Source organism: Pseudorca crassidens, chromosome 8, assembly GCF_039906515.1.
Source record: "Pseudorca crassidens isolate mPseCra1 chromosome 8, mPseCra1.hap1, whole genome shotgun sequence".
In the NCBI taxonomy this organism is placed as follows: Eukaryota; Metazoa; Chordata; class Mammalia; order Artiodactyla; family Delphinidae; genus Pseudorca; species Pseudorca crassidens.
Window position 1 is genome coordinate 83,564,438 of NC_090303.1, and position 21,060 is coordinate 83,585,497.

Below are 21,060 nucleotides of genomic sequence, written 5' to 3' on the forward strand. Positions count from 1 at the left end.
CTCCCAGGCTGGGCATCCCCCCAGGTCCAGCAGCCTGCTGGGTGGCCTTCCTGCAGGCATGCCCTGCGGAGCCCCTCCACCCAGCCAGGCTGCAGGGACAGTGCCAGGGAGGCCTCCACATGCCAGCCCGGAGCACAGTGGCCACATCCACGTGCCCGCCTCCCTTCCTTCTGCTGTTTCTCCTCTCTGGGCAGCCTCCAGCTTCTATTTCTGCCTCCCTCTGTCCCTTCTGCCCTTCACATGTCATGGTCATCATCATTGCTGAAAGTGGCCCTCTACACAGTGGGTCGTCAACTTCCGTTTATTAAATTGGACTGCAGGTCACTTTCCCCCTGAGTTTGCCCCTCTGTCCCCATTGCTCTGACCCCTCTCCCCGCCTCCCAGATGACCTGTACATCGTCCACTGCTGACTATGACATCCTCATAAATTTGTTGCATCCATCCTGCCTGCCATCTTTCTGGGTCAGGTCCGCCCTGCTACCTCTCATCAGAATTGTTGCAAAGCGTCTAACTTCTCCCCCACCTGCAGCCTCTCCTCCAATCAATTTCTTTTCTCTCTCTTTTTTTTAATAGATCTTTATTGGAGTATAATTGCTTCACAATACTGTGTTAGTTTCTGTTGCACAACAAAGCGAATCAGCCGTATGCACACACATGTCCCCATACCCCCTCCCTCTTGAGCCTCCCTCCCACCGTCCCTACCCCACCCCTCTAGGTCATAGCAAAGCACTGAGCCGATCTCCCTATGCTATGCTGCTGCTTCCCACCAGCCAACTATTTCACATTGGGTAGTGTGTATATGTCGCCGCTACTCTCACTTCGCCCCAGCTTCGCCCTCCCACCCCATGTCATCAGGTCCATTCTCTGTCTACTTCTTTATTCCTGCCCTGCAACTAGGCTCATAGCTCTGACCTTAGACACTGCCATTGCCCTCTCTGGGCCTCAGTTTCTCCATCTTTAAAGAGAAATGTTAGACTAAGTGTATTGATAACTCTAAGAATCTGTCTTTAACGATTCACGTTAATTGGCTCTTATGATCTATTCAAAGATACGCTCGGTCAGTGACTCTCAGCGGGGAGTAGGGGCTACATCCCCCGAGGTGAGGGTGTGTCAGAATCTGCCTCCTCCAATCAATTTCATACATTTTTCCTGCTCAAAAACCTCCAGAATTCTTTTCCCATTTAGGTTGTTACATAATATTGAGCAAAGTTCCCTGTGCTAGACAGTAGGTCCTTGTTGGTTATCCATTTTAAACATAGCATATATATAACTGAATCACTTTGCTGCACACCTGAAACTAACACAACATTGTTAATTAACTATGCTCCAATATAAAATTAAAAATTAAAAAAAAAACAAACCCAACCTTCAGAAGCGGCCCACGGCAGCTGGAGGAAACGTCTGGCGCTGCGGCAGCTCGGCCATGGCCTTGCACCCTCTCTCACTTCTCCCCATCCCTCCCCGACACACCCCCACCCCCACCCCCACCCCCAGCCTGTTTCCACCTAGAGCTTTTGCTTCAATCTCTCTCTCCACCCCCCAGTGCTAGAAGTTCAACACCCCCCACTCCTCCCAGCACAGCTCCTGCCAGGCTCCTTGGTGAAGCCCCCCCCCTCCCCGTCTCCTCATGCTGCCCCCACCCCGCCTGGAGGAGTCCCCCTTCCTGGGCACCCTCAGCTCTGCCGCCTCCTCAGGCGCCCATCGCTGCCTACCTGGCCCGTCACTGTTTGTGCTGGTGCCTTGGCACAGGGGTCCTGAGGGAGATCGGCTCCTGGGGAGGCTGACGAACTCAGTGGGGGCTGAGTTTTGTCTGAGGGGCTCAAGGCATCCAGGGGGCCGTGTCTACACTTCGCTTCTAAGCTGGGAGCTCCTGGTGGGTAGGGACGGTGGTGGGCTCATCTCTGGATCCCCAGCACCCCGCACAGGTATGGCATCTGGCCGGCACGCAGCTCACCTCTGCCAGGTGAACAACCAGGGGGCTAATGGGTGGCCCTGAGGCACGTGCGGCAGGAATTCAGGACAGGGATTAGGGAACCCAGGGAAGCGCCAGGAAGGAGGTGGAACTGGTGGACTGAGCAGGGAGGAGTTCAGTAGGGAAAGAGGGGAGGAAGAGGATGAAGAGCCTGCGGGGAGCGGGGGAGAGGCAGTCTCCTTGGGACGAGCAGAGGGGCTGGGTTTGGGCTCGGACAGGGGACAGTGTCTGGACCTGGTGAGGTTGGTCCTGTGTGGGCAGATGGTGTGCCAGGCGGAAGAGCTGGGGAAACAGAGGGAGCCCTGGCCTCCCCATCCCACAACGCACTGGACAGGTCCCTCTCCCCTCCCATCAGCAGGGACGTGGCCTGAGGACAGCACTTCTGAGAACCTGGTCCAGCCTGCGTGGGAAGAGCTGGAGCGGAAGGGCAGCCTGAGGCCCTCTTCCCGTGCGCCACCCCACGTTTTACACTTTCCAGATTCCAAGAGGCACATTGGGAAGGTGAGGATCTCAGCAACGTACACAGCTATTGCCAGAGGAGGGAGGCACCAGGATCAGAACGGCTCGGCCAATCCTGGGGCGTTAGGAGGGATGCATAGAGACTCAGAATCAGAGAGGCCTTTGGAGGCCGAACCTGGAGCCGACTGGAAGCGCGGGTGCGGGGGGGGGGATGGAGTCACAGTTGACCTGGATGAGATCACTAAAGGCTGAGTGTGGAGGGAGAGGAGGGGAGGTGCACGCACTGCACCCTGGTGATTCTGGCACTGGGGGGCGGCGGGGGGCGGGCGTCAGGGAGATGAGGCGGTGACTCTCAATGCTGCCAGCAGAGGAGCAGCCAGTGGCGTAGGCAGACAGGCGGGGGAGGGGCACTCCTGGAGCCGAGGGAAGAAGACCTTTCCGGGAGGATCAGGCGACCACCTGTCTCCAAGGCTATTGACAGGTCAGGTGAGACAAGTCTGGAGAACCAACCACTGGACTTCCAGCATGGACATGATGGTGACCTTGACAGGAGTGGTCTCAGGGACAAAATGACTACAGGGGGTTGTAGAGAGAGTGGGACCAGGGCAAGCGGAGTAGCAAATAGTTTTGCCTGAAAGATAGGCAGTAGCTAGAGAGGGCCGCGTGGCCAGGGGAGAGCTTTTATTCGGGTGGGAGTGACCCAGGAAGGGAGCACAACCAGTCAGTGTCCGTGAGGTGGCCGGGATGGGGAAGGGGTGGTGCTCCAGGCACAGGGGAGGGGTGGGCCTCAGGTTGGAGCAGGACGACTCACCGGAGGTCAGAAGGGGACGAGGTCAAGGGCACAGGTGCGTGCAGGTGGGGAGACTTGGTAGCAGGAGCATGAGGTGTTTCTGTCTGAGCCACGCACGGGGTTATGACACCCACTTTAGAGATGAGGAAGCCGGGGTACAGAGAGGCGAAGTACCCACTGTTAGACATTGGACTTGACCTAAGATTCAAAGGCAGCAGAAACTCCCCAGACAGGGAGTGGGAGAAGGAAAGAGTCAGGCAAGGGGCAGGGAGGGGCCGTCGGCAATAGTCTAGGTCCTGTCTGTCCTGGAGGCCAAGGGCCAAGGGGGGAGGGCGCTGCGTGGGCTTTAGGGCCAGACTGACCCCCGGCTCGGTTCCAGCTGGCTCTCAGCCGCTCGCTAGTGGTGATTAGACAGGTCAGCTTCCCCCCCGTGAGGGGTGTTGAGAGTACCCACTCAGCGGGGTCTCTGTGAGATTAAGTGGGCAGCATGTGCCGGCCTGCAGCGAGCCTCCACAGGGTAACACATTGGAGTGCAGACGTCAGAGGAAGGACCCTTGGAGAGGAGGCTTCAGGTGATGCCTGTGGGGGGCGAGGGGGCCTGTGCAAGCAGGGAGGGCCTGGCTTACTCCCTGGTGGCCCTCAGCGGCCCTGCCTCATGGTCCAGCACCAAGGCCTGCCTGGCTCGGCTCCAACCCCCCAGTGTGCCTTCCCCAAGCCACTAACGCCAGGTCCACGCTGGCTGTGGCACAGGCTGCAGCCGTGGAAGTGGGGCAGGAGGGAACCATGGGATCCCCAGGGAACCATGCTGGTGAGGGTGGAACGGGGTGGGGGGACAGGACCCGGGAGCGGCCAGAGCTCAGACGGGCTGGGGGTGGTTCTCCACTCCTGTGAAGACTCTGCAGCAGCCGCAGGCCCCAGTCCTCGTGATGCAGCTGAGTCACCATCAGGTATGGACTCCCGGGGTCGGGGCGGGGGCTGGGGGGAGGGCTGAGCAAGCAGGCTCAGGTCCTGAGCTGCCGTGAGTGAGGTCCAGGGCCCCCCACGTGGAGGCACAGGCTCTCCTCCGTGGCTACAGGTCCCACATTCTTGTCTCTTCCCTGGACCACCCCACAGAGCAGGGCCAGGGTCTCTAGGCGGCCCCTGCTAACAAGCCCGTGTTGGGAGTCGGGGAGGCATGAGGGCCCACTTCTCTCTGGCAGGATGCAGATGCGTCCTCGACTCATTCAGGAAAAGCACAGGCCAAACCATCCCACCCTGAGCTCTGCAATGGACCGCAGGCCGAAGCCATCCGTTCTGCACACCTGTGATGTTGACCGGGCTACAACTCCCTGCACTCCTCAGCACCTGTGGCCTCTGGGGGTCGGGGGGCGTCCTCCAGGTAAGGCAGGTAAGACCCAGGCCAGGCCAGCTCAGGGACTTCTGCTGACGCCCCTCATTAGGGAAGGACACTGAGATGCGGGGACTTAGCTGCCACTTTTGCGAAGCAGCTCACTTGATACGAGCAGGGGAGGTTTCTCGGGCTAAGCCAGCTGGCACCTGACCCCTGACTTCACCATAACGGTCTCATCTGCTGAAACAGAGGGCGTTGTCAGAGCAGACCAGCAGCAGACGCCTGCAAGTTCAGAGGTGTCTGGCCTCAGAGCTCTCATCCAACACCATCCTCTTCTTGGGGCTCTTGGCGTTTTGTGACTCTGGGAGAGTTCCCAGCAGGACCTGGGTACACTGATGCGGCAGTGCCCACCCCTACACCAGCCTGACTATCTAACTGAACCTCAGTCACAGCAGGAGACTAAAATCCTCCAAGGTCAGAGAGGATACAGGGGGCCCCTTTGCCTGGGGGTGCACTACCGTCCTCCCAGCCCTGCCGGCCTCCCCACCAAACGGACCAGGTAAGAATTAGGTTGTGACGTTGGGTGGGTGGAGGCAGGGGTTACTGGGATTCCAGCTGCTCACCTGCTTCCTGGGGCTCAGCTCTCTGCTCCCCGCCCCTCTCCTCTCCCCAGGTCCTGGCTCCATCGCGCTAGCAGAAGGCGTCCTGCGGGCCGAGCCCTGGAGGGATGCGCCTTCCCCTCCTGCCCTTCTGCCCAAGCAGGGCTGCCGGCCCCTTTGGATCTTTTTGCGGTCTGGGCTTGCTGTTCCTCTCTACAGTAGTCAGGAAGCCCTTACCCCAAAAAGTATCTGCGGGAGGCCTTGTCTACAGAGGGGACGCCCCCGAGGGCTCCAGGGGGGTCACACACCAAACCCGCAACATGGAGTGGAGCCGTCAACCTGGCCATGCCATAGAGCTGCTGGTGACCTCAGCGCAAGTGCTGAACCTCTCTGTGCATCGGTGCTCCACCACGCCTTCGATCATTTACCTGTGTGCAAAGTCTATGGGAGATTCCACAAGGTAAGGAAAAACAGGAGTGGCTCTGTTGAAGGTGGCAGATGTTGTGTGGCAGCTGGGCTCCGGCCCTCTGTCCTGTCTAGAGACCACCTCTGTCTAGGCTCCTTTTGGGGAATTACCTCTCCCACCCTGTGGGGAGTCCTGGTGGGACTGTCACTCGAGACACCTTGCCTTTCCCTGCCCACTTGGATAAGAGACCCAAGACAGGCCTGGGAATTGGAATCCCGTGGGGAGGGTACAAGATTGGGAACGAAACCGTCGATGCTGATTAAGTAGCAGCGGTGTCAATGGGAAGACTGTGAGCTCGTGCCGCCGGCATCCCCTGAGTTGTCTGGCACCTGCCTTCCGCCAGCCTGGACCTTCAGCTGCCCCGTTCACCTTATGAACCACCCCCAAATCCTTCCAATGCAATCCTTTATTGTGTTAGTTAAGCATTCAATAGAGCTGCTTGCCTCGGGATACAGAGACCTCTAGAGACAGGAGGTGGGATTGCTCCCGCTGGAGAGGAGGAGGGGCAGGGCCTCGGGGAGCTGAGGGACCACCCTTGGGGGAGGCCCACATGGTGTCAGCCCCCAGGGCACAGGGGACAGAACAGAGGACAGAGGTCATATACAAGGCTTGGTTTAAGGCCCAAGGAAACATTACCAAAGGTGCGAACAATGTTGGGATGAAGGACAGAGGAGGACGTATGTGATATGGAGAAATGTGAAATAAAGATAAACAGGGGGCTTCCCTGGTGGCGCAGTGGTTGAGAGTCTGCCTGCCGATGCAGGGGACATGGGTTCGTGCCCTGGTCCGGGAGGATCCCACAGGCCGCGGAGCAAAAAAAATAAATAAAAGGGAAAATATAAACAGGTTCTTCATTTTCTAAATGGGGGAGAGGATGGGTTGTGACAACTGCAGGTGGCTGTGGATCGCCGTCCCTCCTGCCAGCTGCTGGGTGTCTGGACATCACTGCTGTGGCTTCAGTGAGCCCTGTCTCGTGTTCCACCACTAAGGGAGGTCCCGAACTTGACACTCTCCATCCAGGAAAGGCTCGCTCCCCTGCCCCTCCTTATCTGGAATCCTCCCACCTGGCCCTGGCTGGCTGCTGTGCCCGAGAAGCCCACGGTGAGGGGCACCGTGTCAGGCCTCCCCAGGTCCATTAGCCATTAGAGGCCACACCAGAGCCACAGCCTGCAAGAAACAAGGCAGCTGGAAGTTTCCTTCCCCATGCAGAAGCCGCAAGAGGCAAGTCACACATGAGCTGATGTGTGGCCCACGCTGAGTTCAGAGGTGCTAAAGGATCCCGAATGAGGCTGGTGTTCACTGGGGGCTGGGGCGGGGGTGGTGTCAGGAATGAGGGCTGGTCGTGTGGGTCCCAGAGCAATTACTGTAGCTGTGTGAGGTCAACGGAGCCCCCGCCCGGACACAGACATCAGTGGGCGATGATAGGGTGGTGACAAAGGCAGTAAGGCTGACTAGTGCCTGTGACTGCCGGACCTCCTACCCCTGGTGCCACCCTGACCTCCCAACCCCACGCAGTGCAAAGGAGGTCATGCCCTGCCACCTGCCCACGGGCCCGCGAGTGGGGAACGCATCTGCAGCTCAAGGGTGGCATCGTGTGGTGAGAATGGGGTAGTGCGCCCCACAGCCTCCAGAGAGCTCCACTCACGGGTCGCTCCACCGCTGCAGAGTCCGACTCCGCTCTAGGAGGGCAAGGCCTGCAGATCTTGCGCACAGAATTGCAGTTTCTTTGAGGCACAGGCCTGAGGGGCTCAGGGCCTGAGAGGGATGGAGAGGAAAGAAACAGATGGAGGGCAGGAGGGAGGGGAGGAGGGAGGGAGAGGTTGCTGGAGGGAAGAAGCCTCTCAGTGAGGGGGTCTGCACCACAGGCCACTCTCCTGGGTCTAGGCCACCTTTCAAAGGGAGTTTCTGGGTCCACGTTCCAGGCGTTTGACTGTCCCTGGCCCTTCACTTGAGCCCCTCAGGCTGCAACTCAGAGCCTTGCACCCCAGGGAAGCTGTTCCCAGGAAAGAGAGCAGGGCCCAGGGAGAGGGAGGGTTCAGAAAAGGCATCTGTTTCCGATGTTAATGGAAACAACCTGAATTTCAGAATCAATCAGATCTGGATTCGAATCTCAGGTCCTCCCCCTGTGAGCTGTGTCACCTCGGGAAAGTCCTTTACCCTCCCTGTGGGTACCTCAGTGTCCTCATCAGTAACATGGGGCCAATGATGCCCTCCCTGCAGGGGCGTGGAGGGGAGTCACTGTCAGTCATGACCGTGGAGAAGAAGGCCCCCCACTCTGAGCCTAGGACTGTCAGCTCTGGGGACTGTCTGCTCGGCTGCCTGTGCATTGCTGCGTCTTCCTGCTTTCGTGTGTATGTGTTCATTTGGCAGTGAGCTGTCTGATTGAAATCAGCCGTGGTTGCATGCCCCCTACCTAACGCACCCAAACAGACAGGAGGTGTGCTGTGGCCCAAGGACCGTGGCCAGCACCGTAAGGGGTTGAAGCCAGTCCGCAGATCCTGGGGGCAAGAGACGAAGATGGGAGGGGCATGGCCGCCAGAGCTGGAGGGGCCAAGGCTGAGTCTTAGGGAGAGGGAGGTGGGGGAGGGGAGGTGGCACAGAAAAAGCGAAAGAAAATCTAGAAAGAGAGGGAAGAAAGGAGGAGAGTTCAAGGCAAAATGGGAAGTCTCTCCAGGTGGCCGGTGTCCCCCCTCTGCGGCTGTTCAAGGTTCCCCAGCAGCACCTGAGCAAGGCATCCCAAGCTGAGGGAGTGTCCCTGCACCAGTCCCCTTCCTTCTCTGGGCCTCAGCTTCTGCCTCCAGAAGATCAGAGGAAGCTGGATTCCTTCTCTCAGCTACCATCCCTCCCCTCCCAGGCCCACCGGCTGTCTGGAGGGTGGGAGCTGTGAGGGTGCAGAGGAGCTCGTGGGCGCGCCAGCCAAGGGATGCTGGGGGGTGCGGTACGGGGGTGGGCAGGCTGAGACAGAACACTGAGCCTCCGGGAGGAAGGAGTCAGAGAAATTACCGGCAATGAAACCTATAGGTTTCCCCAAAGTACCGTTTGAATAGAAATGTCAAATGCACCTGGAGTTGTTATACCCTGTAATCCTAATGACATATAATCCTATATACCAACTTGATAATATCACGGAGCGCGTATGTTAATCCTGCCTTCCTCCCGGGGATGAGCTTTCTCCTCCCAGCAGAGCCTACAAAGCCTTCTTTGTTCTCCCCAGAGGTGGCCTCATCCAGGCTGAGCCTGGGGAAGTGAGAGTGGAAGGACCAAAGAGCTCCCAGAAGAGAGCTGTCATTTCATTAGGAAGGGAATAGACAGTTGTCATCTGGTGCTTTCATTTGTGCCTAATCTGGGTGTAACCTGAGTCCCCTGGGAGTTGCTGAGCCCCCCCCCCCCCCCCCATCATCAGACTCTGTTCTGGACTCTGTCTCCTCTCCCACCCTCCCTCTCTATCCTTTTCCTATCCTCTTATGCCTCCTTTCCCACTTCCCTCCCTTCTTTTTTTCCCAGCGTCGCAGGACACCCTCAGACACTGTTCTTTCCTTCGAGAGCCCCCAGGGACTAGTGTACACTAATCCTGTGGGACGGTGTTCCCTCGCTGCAGGGCCTGGGCGGGGGGAGAGAGAGCAGACCATCGCAGGAGGTGGGAGCAGCACGGCTAGTGGTCTGTGGGCAGGGGGCTTTCAGGACAGGGGACAGAACGTCAGGCCAGTGCACCCCTCAAGATGCACCCTGGACTTGTCTTCCCAGCGGTCCAGCCCATGCCCGTCCCCAGGACATAAAGCTGCCTTTGCTTTCAGAGCAGGAAATCTCCTTTTGGGCTCCTCTTAAGAAGGTGGGATTTTTAAGGTCCAAGTTGCAGTCACCCACACAATCCAGGAATCCCATCCCAAACCCCACGCTCCTGTGCTCAGCCTTCCAGGGCTGTGGTTCTGGAAGTGTGGTCCCTGGGCCAGCAGCTTCAGTGACACCTGAGATCTTATTAGAAACGCACATTCTTGGTCCCAGCACCCAGCACCAAGGGCGTGCTGAGATGGTTTGCGTCACCTTGGGAGAACGAAAATGTGCGCATCTGCTCCCCAGCTCCACCTTTAGTGACAGTCGCCTTGGGGTCTTGGAATCAGCTGCGGTGGGAATATTTACACCATGGAAACTGGCAAACATTACAAATCAGTGCCTATTTTCTTTTCAGAGAGCAGCTTCCAGCACACCACTGGGCCCCATCCAGACCTATTGAATCAGAAACTCTGGAGGTGGGGTCCAGCAATCTGGGTTTAAGTAAGCTTTCCAGGTGATTCTGATGCACACTCCAGTTTGAGAAGGACTCAGTGGGTCAGTGCTGGTGGAATCATGAATCTCAGGGCTGAGATAGAAAAGGGAGATGTGGTGGCCAAGGAGTAGGGAGGGTTTCACGAGGAAACTTTGAGAAAGGTAAAGAAAGGACAGAGAAAGTGAACCAGACCCTGGGCCTCCCCTCCAGGCAGAGGGGCAGCAGGCGTCTGGCAGGAAGCCCTCCTGGGCAGAGGTGAGACTCCAGCCCAGGGACTGGGCTAAGGTGCCGAGGAGGCTGGGTGAAGCCTGCTTGGATTGTACCTGTTTCTCCAGGTATCCGGGTGACGGAGCCATGCGTGAGATCAGGAGGGCACAGAATAAGTGGCTGGAAAAATGTCCCTTTTGATGATATTTCCAAAACAACAACAACAAAAGCACACAAGCATTTTGTTAGAGGTATAAGGAAGGGAAATCTTGAAAGTTTTCTTTCAAGGACAAGATGAAAATGGAAAATCACAGTACCATACCCATTACTGCTCATGTAAATGGGGGCAAAATGCCACGGGAATTTTCTTTGTTCAATTTTGAAATATTTCAAACATACAGAAAAATACAAGGGGGTAATATAATGAAAGTCTTGCACCCACTCCCAGAAATAGCAAATGTTAACATTTTGCCACATTCATATCAGATCAGTTAAAAATAAATAAATGAGTAAACAAACCAACAAACAAAAACCTTACAGACATGGCAGAGTCCCCTTTGCACCCTTTTTCCTCCTTCAAAAACATGGCGACTGTCCTGAAATTGATGGATTTTCTTTTCATACATGTCTTCCTACTTTACTACATATGAATAACTCATAAATTACACCTTGCCATGCTTTGAGTGCTTCTTAATTCACATAAGTGGTGTCACACTGAACTATCATTCTGGAACTTGCTTTTTTTCCACCTAACATTATGTTTCCAAGCGCTATTCATGCTAATGGGTGGAGACCTAGCTCATTCATTTTAATTGATGAATAACATTAAACTGTACAAATAGACCACAATTCATCTGCTCACCTACTTATGGACATTTAAGTTGTTTCCAATTTTTCACTGTCACAAATGATTCTGCAGTGAACATCCTTGAACTTGTTTCTCTAGGGTATATTCCTAGAAGTGGTGCTGCCGCCCTTGGGAGAGTGCATTCCCAGTGATACTCACGTTGCTGAATTGCTCACTAGCTTGGCTGACAGGTTCGTACTTCCATAGGTGTGGATATGATATGTTCTAGAATACTCTTTATTCAGTATGTGCTCAGATTGGGTTCTTTTCTGAACATAAAAACCATTATAAGGGTTTTCTCTAGTTCATTCCTGACTTTTCTTCTCCTAACTCTCTTCTCCCTGAAAGTCTTAAATTCTTCAGCCATCAATTCCTTTACCAGCAGGGTTTTCCAGAATATGAACCTAGAAGGGATGACCCCCCTAGAAGGCCCAGAAGGGATGACCAGTATGTGTGTTATAAGGTGGAGTGGTGTATGTGTGTTTGTGCTTGCAGCTTGGTACCAAAGCCAGCAAGGAGGGCTGGAAAGGGCAAGACTTTCTGCAATGGCTTTTCAACAATCCATCACAACCAGGAGAGAGGGGGGCACCCGCTGTGACCCAGAATCGCTCTCATGGTCCTCTTCCTCCACCTCTCTTACTTGGTGTGGGTTAGGAGCAGAATGGTCCCAGGATGTCACCCTACTGTCCCATCTTCCCTGCTCTCCTACCCCGACCCAACTCCAAATACTCTCTGAGCCATACAAACCCACGGGAGGTGCGATGTCCAGGGGAGGGGCAGGGCAGTCCCATGTGCTCCATCTGGGGGAAAGGGCTGACTTTTTGGCCCTGAGCCTAAGAGCTCTCTGTCCATGCCAAAGGCTGCCTCCTGCATCTGGGCCTGTGGGGCCAGGAGAGCTGCCAAAATCCTAGACTGGGCAGTGACAGTGGACAGCCTAGATCTTGGCCAGTGACTCTGGGGCCATTCAGAACTGCTCTGGAGTTCCCTCCCAGACCATGAAGCGAGGAGCCTTAAAGGTCTCTGAAGCAGACTTGAGAAAGGGGATAAAGGGACACCACAAAATCGCCTGTCTCAGACTAGAGGCGTTTCAAGGGGCAGAAACCCAAAGTGAGTGAAAAAATACAATTCACAGTTAAGTGGGAGTGTGGAAGGCCCTGATCCGAGGACTATTTCTGGATGAGACATTTTCCCCCCAACACTTTAAGTGCGGCCAGCAGGAGTTGTTTGCTTGTGGGGGGTATTTGTCCTTTTTCAAAAAGATGAAGCCTGAAATTCTTTTTGGCCCTAAACATCCTGCTCTCGTGGGCAACAGGTGGCTTGCTTCGTGCTGGAGGATTCATGCTGGAGGACAGGAGGCTTACCCCTGCGCCAAGCAGGTCCCATCGGAGTCCTCACCTTTGAGCCCCGCCCACCAGCCAATGAGGACTCGCGGAGGTGATGTCACTACATCCCGTTTCCCAGCCCTGCCGGGAGGATGGGACCAGCTGGGGAAAAGAGCCAATGTAAGTGACGGATGCCACAACCATGTTGGTAAAGAAGTGGAAGGCAAATGAGTCAGCAGCAAGTTTAAGCAATGAACAATTGCACCACGGGGTGTTTCTCAAATTCTTGTCTACTTTTAGAAAGTATGCAATGCCATTGGGTTGAGCGTCTTGGTTCTGAAATAGCTACAGAAAATGTTGAAAATGCTGTGGGTGAAGATGTGCCCACATTTACCTCTTCTGAAACAATAGTTAACAATTGCGCTGCGTGTCCCTCAGCAAATGTTTTAACGCTGGTTGTTCCTTAGTTTCCGTATCTGTCAATGAGGGGAATGTATGAAAATTGTCTCTGACGATTCCTTTCAGTCCGACAGTCCATGATTTGATATTATGCTCACATTCTTTTTTTCACACTTTTTTTTTTTTTTTTTGCGGTACGCGGGCCTCTCACTGTTGTGGCGTCTCCCGTTGCGGAGCACAGGCTCCGGACGCGCAGGCTCAGCGGCCATGGCTCACGGGCCCAGTCGCTCCGCGGCATGTGGGATCCTCCCGGACCGGGGCACGAACCCGTGTCCCCTGCATCGGCAGGCGGACTCCCAACCACTGCGCCACCAGGGAAGCCCCTATGCTCACATTCTTAATACTCAGGCTGGGTCTACACAATGCCAAGACCACTAGCCAATTCAGTTAGTGTGGACAAAATGTTCTTTCCAATCAATTCCTTGGCACCATGTAGATAAAACAACCAGTTAATTGACACAATTTTTCATTTTCACAATGGATTGGCCTGGCATCATCTTGACCAGCAGTTCCTTCATGGTGATGTCCTGACACACTGCATGTCTGTTATGAGGTGTGTCATAGAAAATTTGTTATTAATAATGAACTATTCAGATTTTCAAATGATTGATGCATTTTTTATCGATTAGATCAGATTCAACATATTCCTATGATGACGCCCCTGTCACTCACTTGCATTCTGATATGCCTCCCTGTCTGGAAGAAGAAGCATTGGAGTTACAGCAGCCAGCCAGGGACTGCCTGTAGCCCTGAGCCAATGGGCAGTGTGTCACGGGCATGTGAGTGTCATCCGTCACCTGCAACATGGCATTTGACCTTGACTGATGGAGACCCTTGACACATGGTCAGACATCAAGTCACTGGAGACCCAGGCCCTGGGACAATCTGACCCAGATTGTGTACTGCTGCCAGCATCCTATGATCCAGCTGAAAGCCAATAAAGAAAAAAGTGTTGAAGAAAGTGCAAAATGAAGGGCCTGTTCATTATGCCAGTCTCTTAATCCAAAGAAGCATTATTTCACCATGATCTGTTCATAGCCGGGGAAGGGGAGGGGGCATACAGTGGTGTTTACTGAGCATTTAGGTGCCAAGTCCCGCTCCAGACACTCATGGCAGGTTTGAATGCTACTCGCCATAGTTTCTGTTCTCTGCTGTCCAGTCAGACAGCACTTCCGCCCCCTTGTGGTTTGGAATCTTCATGTAATATTCTGGCCAGTGAGTTGTGCGTAGAAGCAATGTGTGTCAATTCAATGTCAGGGTATTTAATTGCTAGTTTTAGACCCTTCAGAGCTCCCGCTCCCTCTACCATGGGGACTGGCAACAGTCCAGTGGCTGCCCCATCTTCAGCCTGAGTCCTGGAGGATGATGGGGCAGAGCTCCCAGCCAACTGTGATGCATGTGAATAAGGCATCACACGCGAGGATAAAGCAACACTTGGTTGTTAGAAGCCACTAAGATCTGGGGGTCTCTCTTTACTGCAGCACAACCTAATTTTGTGCTGGTCGGTGCAATGTTTTATATAACATAGTATCATGTGGGAAAATGTGAGCTTTAGAGTCAAAAAGACCTAGGCTGGAATCTTAACACTTACTGACCTTGAGCAAATTCATAACTTCTCTGGGTTTCTTCATCTATAAAATGGTAGTTATGATTCCTATCTCATGATCTTGTCATTGGGTTTGGAAATCGTATTTGTCAAATACCTAGTAAAGGATTTGGCATGTAGTAGATGTTCGACTATAATTATTTTAATTTCATTTATTCCTCAAAATAGGTCTATGAGTAAGTAGGGTTAGGGAGTATAAGAGAAAGGGCCAATTCATTATTGATGTTCCAAATGGCATCATATGTTATGGACAACGCTGACCAGGGACCCCAAGGGTAAGTGGATATGTAAAGTCATCTGTGCCTACCCTCCCCTGAGCTCAGAGAAGCTCTAGAAAGGAGAGGAGACCCCAAGGATACCATCTACAATTCCATCTATTGCCAGAGGGAAGGTGGATTCCACTTACAGAAGTCATTATGGATACAGTCAGCTTATAAAATAAGAATATGACGGTGGAGTGGGCTAGTATCCCTGTTAGCTTCACTGAAACTTACCTTACCAAGCAGAGTGCCAGCTGAGGTCTTTCCCAAAGGCCCAATGAGCTAAACTCCTCTCTTAAATCAGCTTATTAGTATCATGCCCACTTCAACTGGCTCGCCCAGGACCCAGGAACAGTCTGGAGATCTGACTACAGAGGAAGCGAGAGGAAGAGACCATGCGTGCGGAAGCGGGGATTGCGGGGCCCTTTGCCTCCTCCCGCTGCCTGCAAACCTTCTTCCCTCCCCACCAAGCCTGGCCTGATAGAGCAGCAGGAGCACAGCCAGGGAAGGAGGTGGGGGAACCATCCCTTCCTCCCCACTTCAGTCACTCTGGAAGCCATCATGTTCCAGGGCTAGCACTTGCTGAAATTCCCACTTATATTTAATTTGGTGGTGTACATTATCTCCAAGCCTAGTTATCTCCAAGGTCTGCTCCCAGATCTCTGTTTTCCTCTGAAATGCCACGTAGTGGCCATGAACTTAGAATTACAGACATTCAGTGGTCTGCACCATAGAGCTCCTCAATTCTGCCTCTGGGATGGAAGCTCCCTAGACATATTCACACACACGGAGTGCAGACAGTCACTCAGGGCCCAAGGAGAGCTTGACCACCACTTTGTGACCCCCCTGGTCATCAGCAGTAGGTCAGATAGGAAACACTGGTTGAGGCCCCCAAACACAGCCTTGGTTGAATGAAAAATAAAGAGATGTCCAGTTTCAGACAAAGCACCACATACTGGGACAGCTTTTTTTTTCCCCCTAAATTTCTTTCTTTACTTTTGGCTGCGTTGGGTCTTCGTTGCTGCGCACTGGCTTTTCTCTAGTTGCGGTGCGCGGGCTTCTCATTGCTGTGGATTCCTTTGCCCTGGAGCACGGGCTCTAGGCATGTGGGCTTCAGTAGTTGTGGCACACGGGCTCAGTAGTTGTGGCTCACGGGCTCGAGAGCGCAGGCTCAGTAGTTGTGGCACACGGGCTTAGTTGCTGCGTGGCATGTGGAATCTTCCTGGACCAGGGCTTGAACCCGTGTTCCCCTGCATTGGCAGGTGGACTCTTAACCACTGCGCCACCAGGGAAGCCCCTCGGGCAGCTTTACACCTGCCATCAGTCTGACCCTGACTTGTTCTTTGTGAACTTTTGACTTTTCCCAGGCAGATCAAGGCCTCATGAGAATTCCCATGGCCAGAGGGGTGACTGATCTCCAGCAAATAGGTGATTCTTCTAAGTTAGGAAGGTTTAGAAGAAGCATGTATTAGAGATACATGGATCTGTGCTCAGGGGTTTACAGCATGATGAGAATGGAAGATTGTGGGATTGGATCCTGGACGGGCCTGGCAACCTCATTTTAATCAAGATGTCAGGTCGTACCCCTGACTCAGATTAAAGTCTCCAAAACAGCTTTTGTAACCAGGAGCAGAGCAAGCTGCAGTGTGCTGGAGCAGACTCACACTGGCTCATGAGAGCCAAGTGTAAAATATTCAGGAACTTTGTGAACTGCCTTTTAAACCACTGGTAGCTTGAAATCTATTACAGTGGAGTATTTACACCACGGAACTTGGCAAACTCTGCAAATCAGGGTGCTTTTTTAAGAGCTAGTTTACCAAGGTATGCATGGCTTCTTGCAAAGCCTTTCCTTTCATTGGAAAAACGATTCCAGGGGTAGAACAAGAGAAACCGGTTTCATATATGGAAAGATCATAGCCCTCTGGATCCCTAGACAGCTATGAGGACTCAAAAAAAAATGTAATATTGATAGAAATTTTGACCAGATAAGGGGCTGTGGCTTCAGTACCTGTGCCAAGACGGTGAATGTAAAAGCTTTAGCTGAAGTGAAAATTACACGTAAATGTTGGGTTTTATAGAGCTGCAGGAGTCTGTAGTAATAGTCTGTTAAAAAAAAAAACCAACCAAACAAAAAAACCTTTATTGAATTCTCAGCAGGGCAGTGGTCTCTCAGGGATGTGGCTTCCAGAGAGCAGTCTCTGGCCCCCAAGTCTTGCAGAGAGGGGCTGACACCTGGGATTGAGCTGACTGTGCCCCACGTTGTAGGGCCTGCTGTAGGAGGAACACAGAGCTTTGAATAATCTATGCGGGAGCTTGAACAGTGTCCCCTCAAAATGCATATGTTAAAGCCCCAACCCCTAATGTGACTATATTTGGAGACAGGACTTTAAGGAGGTAATTAAAGTTAAATCAGATCATGAGGGTGGGGCCCTAAGCCAACAGAACCGGTGTCCTTATATGAGGAAGAGACACCAGGATGTGTGCACAGAGAGAAAAGGCCATGTGAGGACACAGCCAGAAGGCGGCCATCTGCAATTCTTGCCAGACATCTGTCTTGCCAGCACCTTGATCTTAGACTTCCAGCCTTCAGAATTGTGAGAATATAAATTTCTGTATTTTAGCCTCTCAGTCTGTGGCATTCTGTTTTGGCAGGTCTTGCCGACTAATACAATCTACAATGCAGATTGTTTTCTGTTTTTGTCTGTTTAGTGATTTTGCAGAATAAGACACCTTTCCACAATTCTTCAGACCCTCTTAGTCTTGCCTGTGATTCTCAATGGTCCCAGTCACCCAGCTGGGAAGCCAAAGGGTGGAACTCTATAGACTGAGTCAGAACCATGGCAGGTGACTATATTAGGGAGACTGAGATTGAACATGGGGAGAGCTTGCCAGTCAGCCTCTAGTTGTGAGATCGTTGGCAAATCCTCATCTTTTCTGTGCTTCAGTGTTCTCATCTGTAAAATGGGAGCAAAAATACTATCCTCCCTCCATAAGGTTATGATGAGGATGAAATGAGATAACGTAATGATAAGCACGTAGCACCATGCTCAGCGAGGAATCCCTCCCAAAGCACAGGCAGCCTGGGTGCAGCCCGAGTGAGACACAGGTCGGCTGGCCCTGGCACTGGTGCGTGGAGGAGCCCAAGGGGATGGGGGTAGGGGGTGCCTGAGAGAGGAGGGTCTTGGCACTGCAGGAGACCTGTACTGTCGAGGAGGAAGTCATCTTACTAGGACAGCTCCTCTTGACACCAAGACCCGTCCCCACTCAAATTTTTCTGTTTCCTGATTGTTCCCAAAGAGGATGAGACCTTCCTCTGGAGAACCTTGTGCATCTTAATAAATAAGATAATGAAATCTGGCTCTCAGCACTCAATAAACGTTAACGATTTCTATCCACACACCACCCACAAGCAGTTTCCACTTCACCCCTCCTTGCAGCTGTGGCCTCAGGATTGAGGCATAACATGGACCCTTTTAATCAGACTGGCATTAGGTAACTTCATTAACCAACTTGGTTCAGCCTTTCTAAGGGGAAAAGCTCTGTCCATGTCAAAGGCTTCTCCAGGCCCTTCCCAAATACCCCTGCTTAAACAGGCTGAACTCCCCAAGAACGACCCCCGCCAGGACGCAGCAGAACCCGGCAGTGGTCCTTCCTGATGCTCTGGTCCTCCTCACCTTGCCTTCTGATGGGCAACTCGGCTCTGTGACTTTACTGAACTCCAACCTGCTCGCCTCTGCATGCTCGTGTCTTCCCCTATAAGCGAGAGCTCTTGTGACCTGGGAAAGAACCAAAACCAACACCAACCCTGACCCCGGACATTAGCCTTGAAGCAGGATCGGGAGCTACAGGGAACAGCTCCCCTTACAGGTGGTCTGAACCCAGGGGAGTTCGCCTCACTGAGTCAGACTCGATGGGCTGTGACACTTGGGCCATGGTGCTTTGTATCTGACTCCCAATGGGCTCTCCCTAAAGTGACTGCAAGTTCCTTCAACACTTTTCTATTTTTGCATCGGTCTGAGCACCAGGGTTGCTCGGGTAGAAATCACTTTGTGTCTCTGAGTCACCTTCTGGTTAAAGGGGCTTTAAAAGTCATGTTCTGGGATGGCCTGCTTTCTACCTACAAGAGAGCAGGTTTGCAGAGTCAGGCAACATTAGGGGTCAGCTTACAATCTAACCTTATCAGGGACCTGGTTGCTAAGGGATCTTTCAATAGAGATTAGTGATAACAAACTCAGCAAAGAGCTGATTCTTTTTTCTTTTTCTTTATAGCACAGTGGTAAATAACATGGGCTTTTTTTTTTTTTTTTTTTGGCTGCGTTGGGTCTTTGTTGCTGCCCGCGGGCTTACTCTAGTTGCAGCGAGCATGGGCTACTCTTCATTGTGGTGCGCGGCCTTCTCATTGTGGTGGTTTCTCTTGTTGCAGAGCACAGGCTCTAGGCACGTGGGCTTCCGTAGTTGTGGCGCACGGGCTCAGTAGTTGTGGCGCACGGGCTTAGTTGCTCCACGGCATGTGGGATCTTCCCGGACCAGGGCTCGAACCGGCGTCTCCTGAATTGGCAGGCGGATTCTTAACCACTGTGCCACTGATTGAGCTGATCAACCAGCTGATTCCTGAGAAAGGCATTCAGGTGAGGAAGATTCGCCTGCTGATTCAGAAAAAGGCAGTCACAAGTTTCCAATATTCTGGAGACATCACACCTTTGTATAATTTACTCTTTCTCTCAGCAAGGAAGCAGGGATGATGAAGCAAAGAAACCTAGAAGAAACTGAATCCTTCTTCTGAGAAGTTGTAAGAGGTCGGGAGGGGGGTCCTTAATTAAACATCAGAGATCAAGGCTGGAGAAAAACTGCAGACCGGGGCTCTTGAAAAATCTGACCAGATGTGGCAAACACCTAAGACGGTTAAAAGATTCAGAGTCAATGAATGTTACTCCATCCTAAGGAGGACCAAGATTAAATTAAACAAAGGCTGGCAACACTAGTAATGAAGATACTGCTTTATGCCTAGGTGCTTGCATTTCTTTGGATCTAACTCCGACTACGGATCTTATTTTTAATTAATACTTTTTCTTCTTTGTTCTTGGTTATTTTCATAAAAAGCTCCGTTTCAGGTTGTTTAAAGAACACCAATGCCACTAGGAAAGCATGCTTCAGTTACAAATACCTTTGGGGAACTAAGCAATTCAAACCCAGCTAACATCTCGTGGCAGTTTGCTCTAAGCATAGGCAAGGAACCTCAAAGGACATAAATAATCTGTGGGGTACTGGTGATGTGAATCTATAAAGTTCTTATAATTGTCATAATGAAAAACCCCACCCTGGAAGGGGCAAGAATTAAAAGCCTGAAAATAATGATAGCCAATGTCTTAACGATGAATGAATAAGAGTGAAGGGGAATCCCACACGGCATTTCCCTGGGGTGATGCTGGTGGGTGGAGGAGCCCAAGGCCTTGTTGCTTTAGGCAACAATGGTTCAGGCAGTATGGCCAGCGGGAGGCCCAGGGCTTCTGCCAGACCCTGCTTCTCGACTTCATCCCTTTGTTTAGGTGAAAGGGATGAAAAGAATGTTTCCTAAAAACCTCACAGACACAAAAAGCACAGCAAGTTCTGCAATAGTGAAGGCGGAGGTATCTGTAAAACATAAAGTCAGAACCCTCGGAGGTTCCAGGAGCCCAGGGGAGATCCCTGGGGTTCTGAGATATCCTGGGGCAACCCCTTTGGCTCAGACATGTAGAAAAGGAAACACTGGAATCCCAAGAAAGAGATGGCAAAGTTCCCTGTGGCAGAAACACTTACTCCTCGCCAAAAATCCATGTGCTCACCCACAGTCCGAGCCCTCTGATCGGTTAGGGACCACGTGGCTGACAGCAGAAGTGATAGGTGTTGCTCCTGGGCTGAAATATGCAACCTGGCAGCAACACACCAACTCTCCCTCTGTCCTCAGGGGCCGCAGAGGCCGCACGTGGAGATGTCAGGGCAGGATGTGGAGTAGAACTCCTCCACCAACCTGAGTTGGTCATTTGGCAAGAGCACACAGTAAGCCTTGGAGGAGTAAACCCTGAGAATCAGAGTCGATTGCTCCTCAGTTTAGCCTGGATGGATCCAACGTACACACTATGCATACCTCGTTCCAGTGTCAACCCAGCAATCAGACTAGCAGGCCATAGAATCTCTCCCAACAACTCAGGTGTGACCTTGAGGAAGTCACTTTTCTTCTCTGGGTATTGTTTTCCTCCGTGGCAACTTAGAGCTGGATAAGTTGACCTTTCTGTTCTGTTACTCTCTCGTTTTGCATTTTTGAAAATTTCAGTCTAATATCAACTCAAAAGTTACTAGTTACGGGTTTCCCTGGTGGCGCAGTGGTTGCGAGTCTGCCTGCCGATGCAGGGGACATGGGTTCGTGCCCCGGTCCAGGAAGATCCCACATGCCGCGGAGCGGCTGGGCCCGTGAGCCATGGCCGCTGAGCCTGCGCGCCCGG

General features: G+C 52.6%; 1 long non-coding RNA gene across 1 annotated transcript; it reads left to right on the plus strand.

The window, feature by feature from the left end:
- Positions 1 to 5,246: 5,246 nt before the first annotated feature.
- On the plus strand, positions 5,247 to 13,692 carry LOC137229269 (uncharacterized). The gene is made up of 4 exons (XR_010945615.1): positions 5,247 to 5,610; positions 11,034 to 11,125; positions 12,247 to 12,436; positions 13,345 to 13,692. It is a non-coding gene; the product is annotated as an uncharacterized lncRNA (long non-coding RNA).
- Positions 13,693 to 21,060: the final 7,368 nt, after the last annotated feature.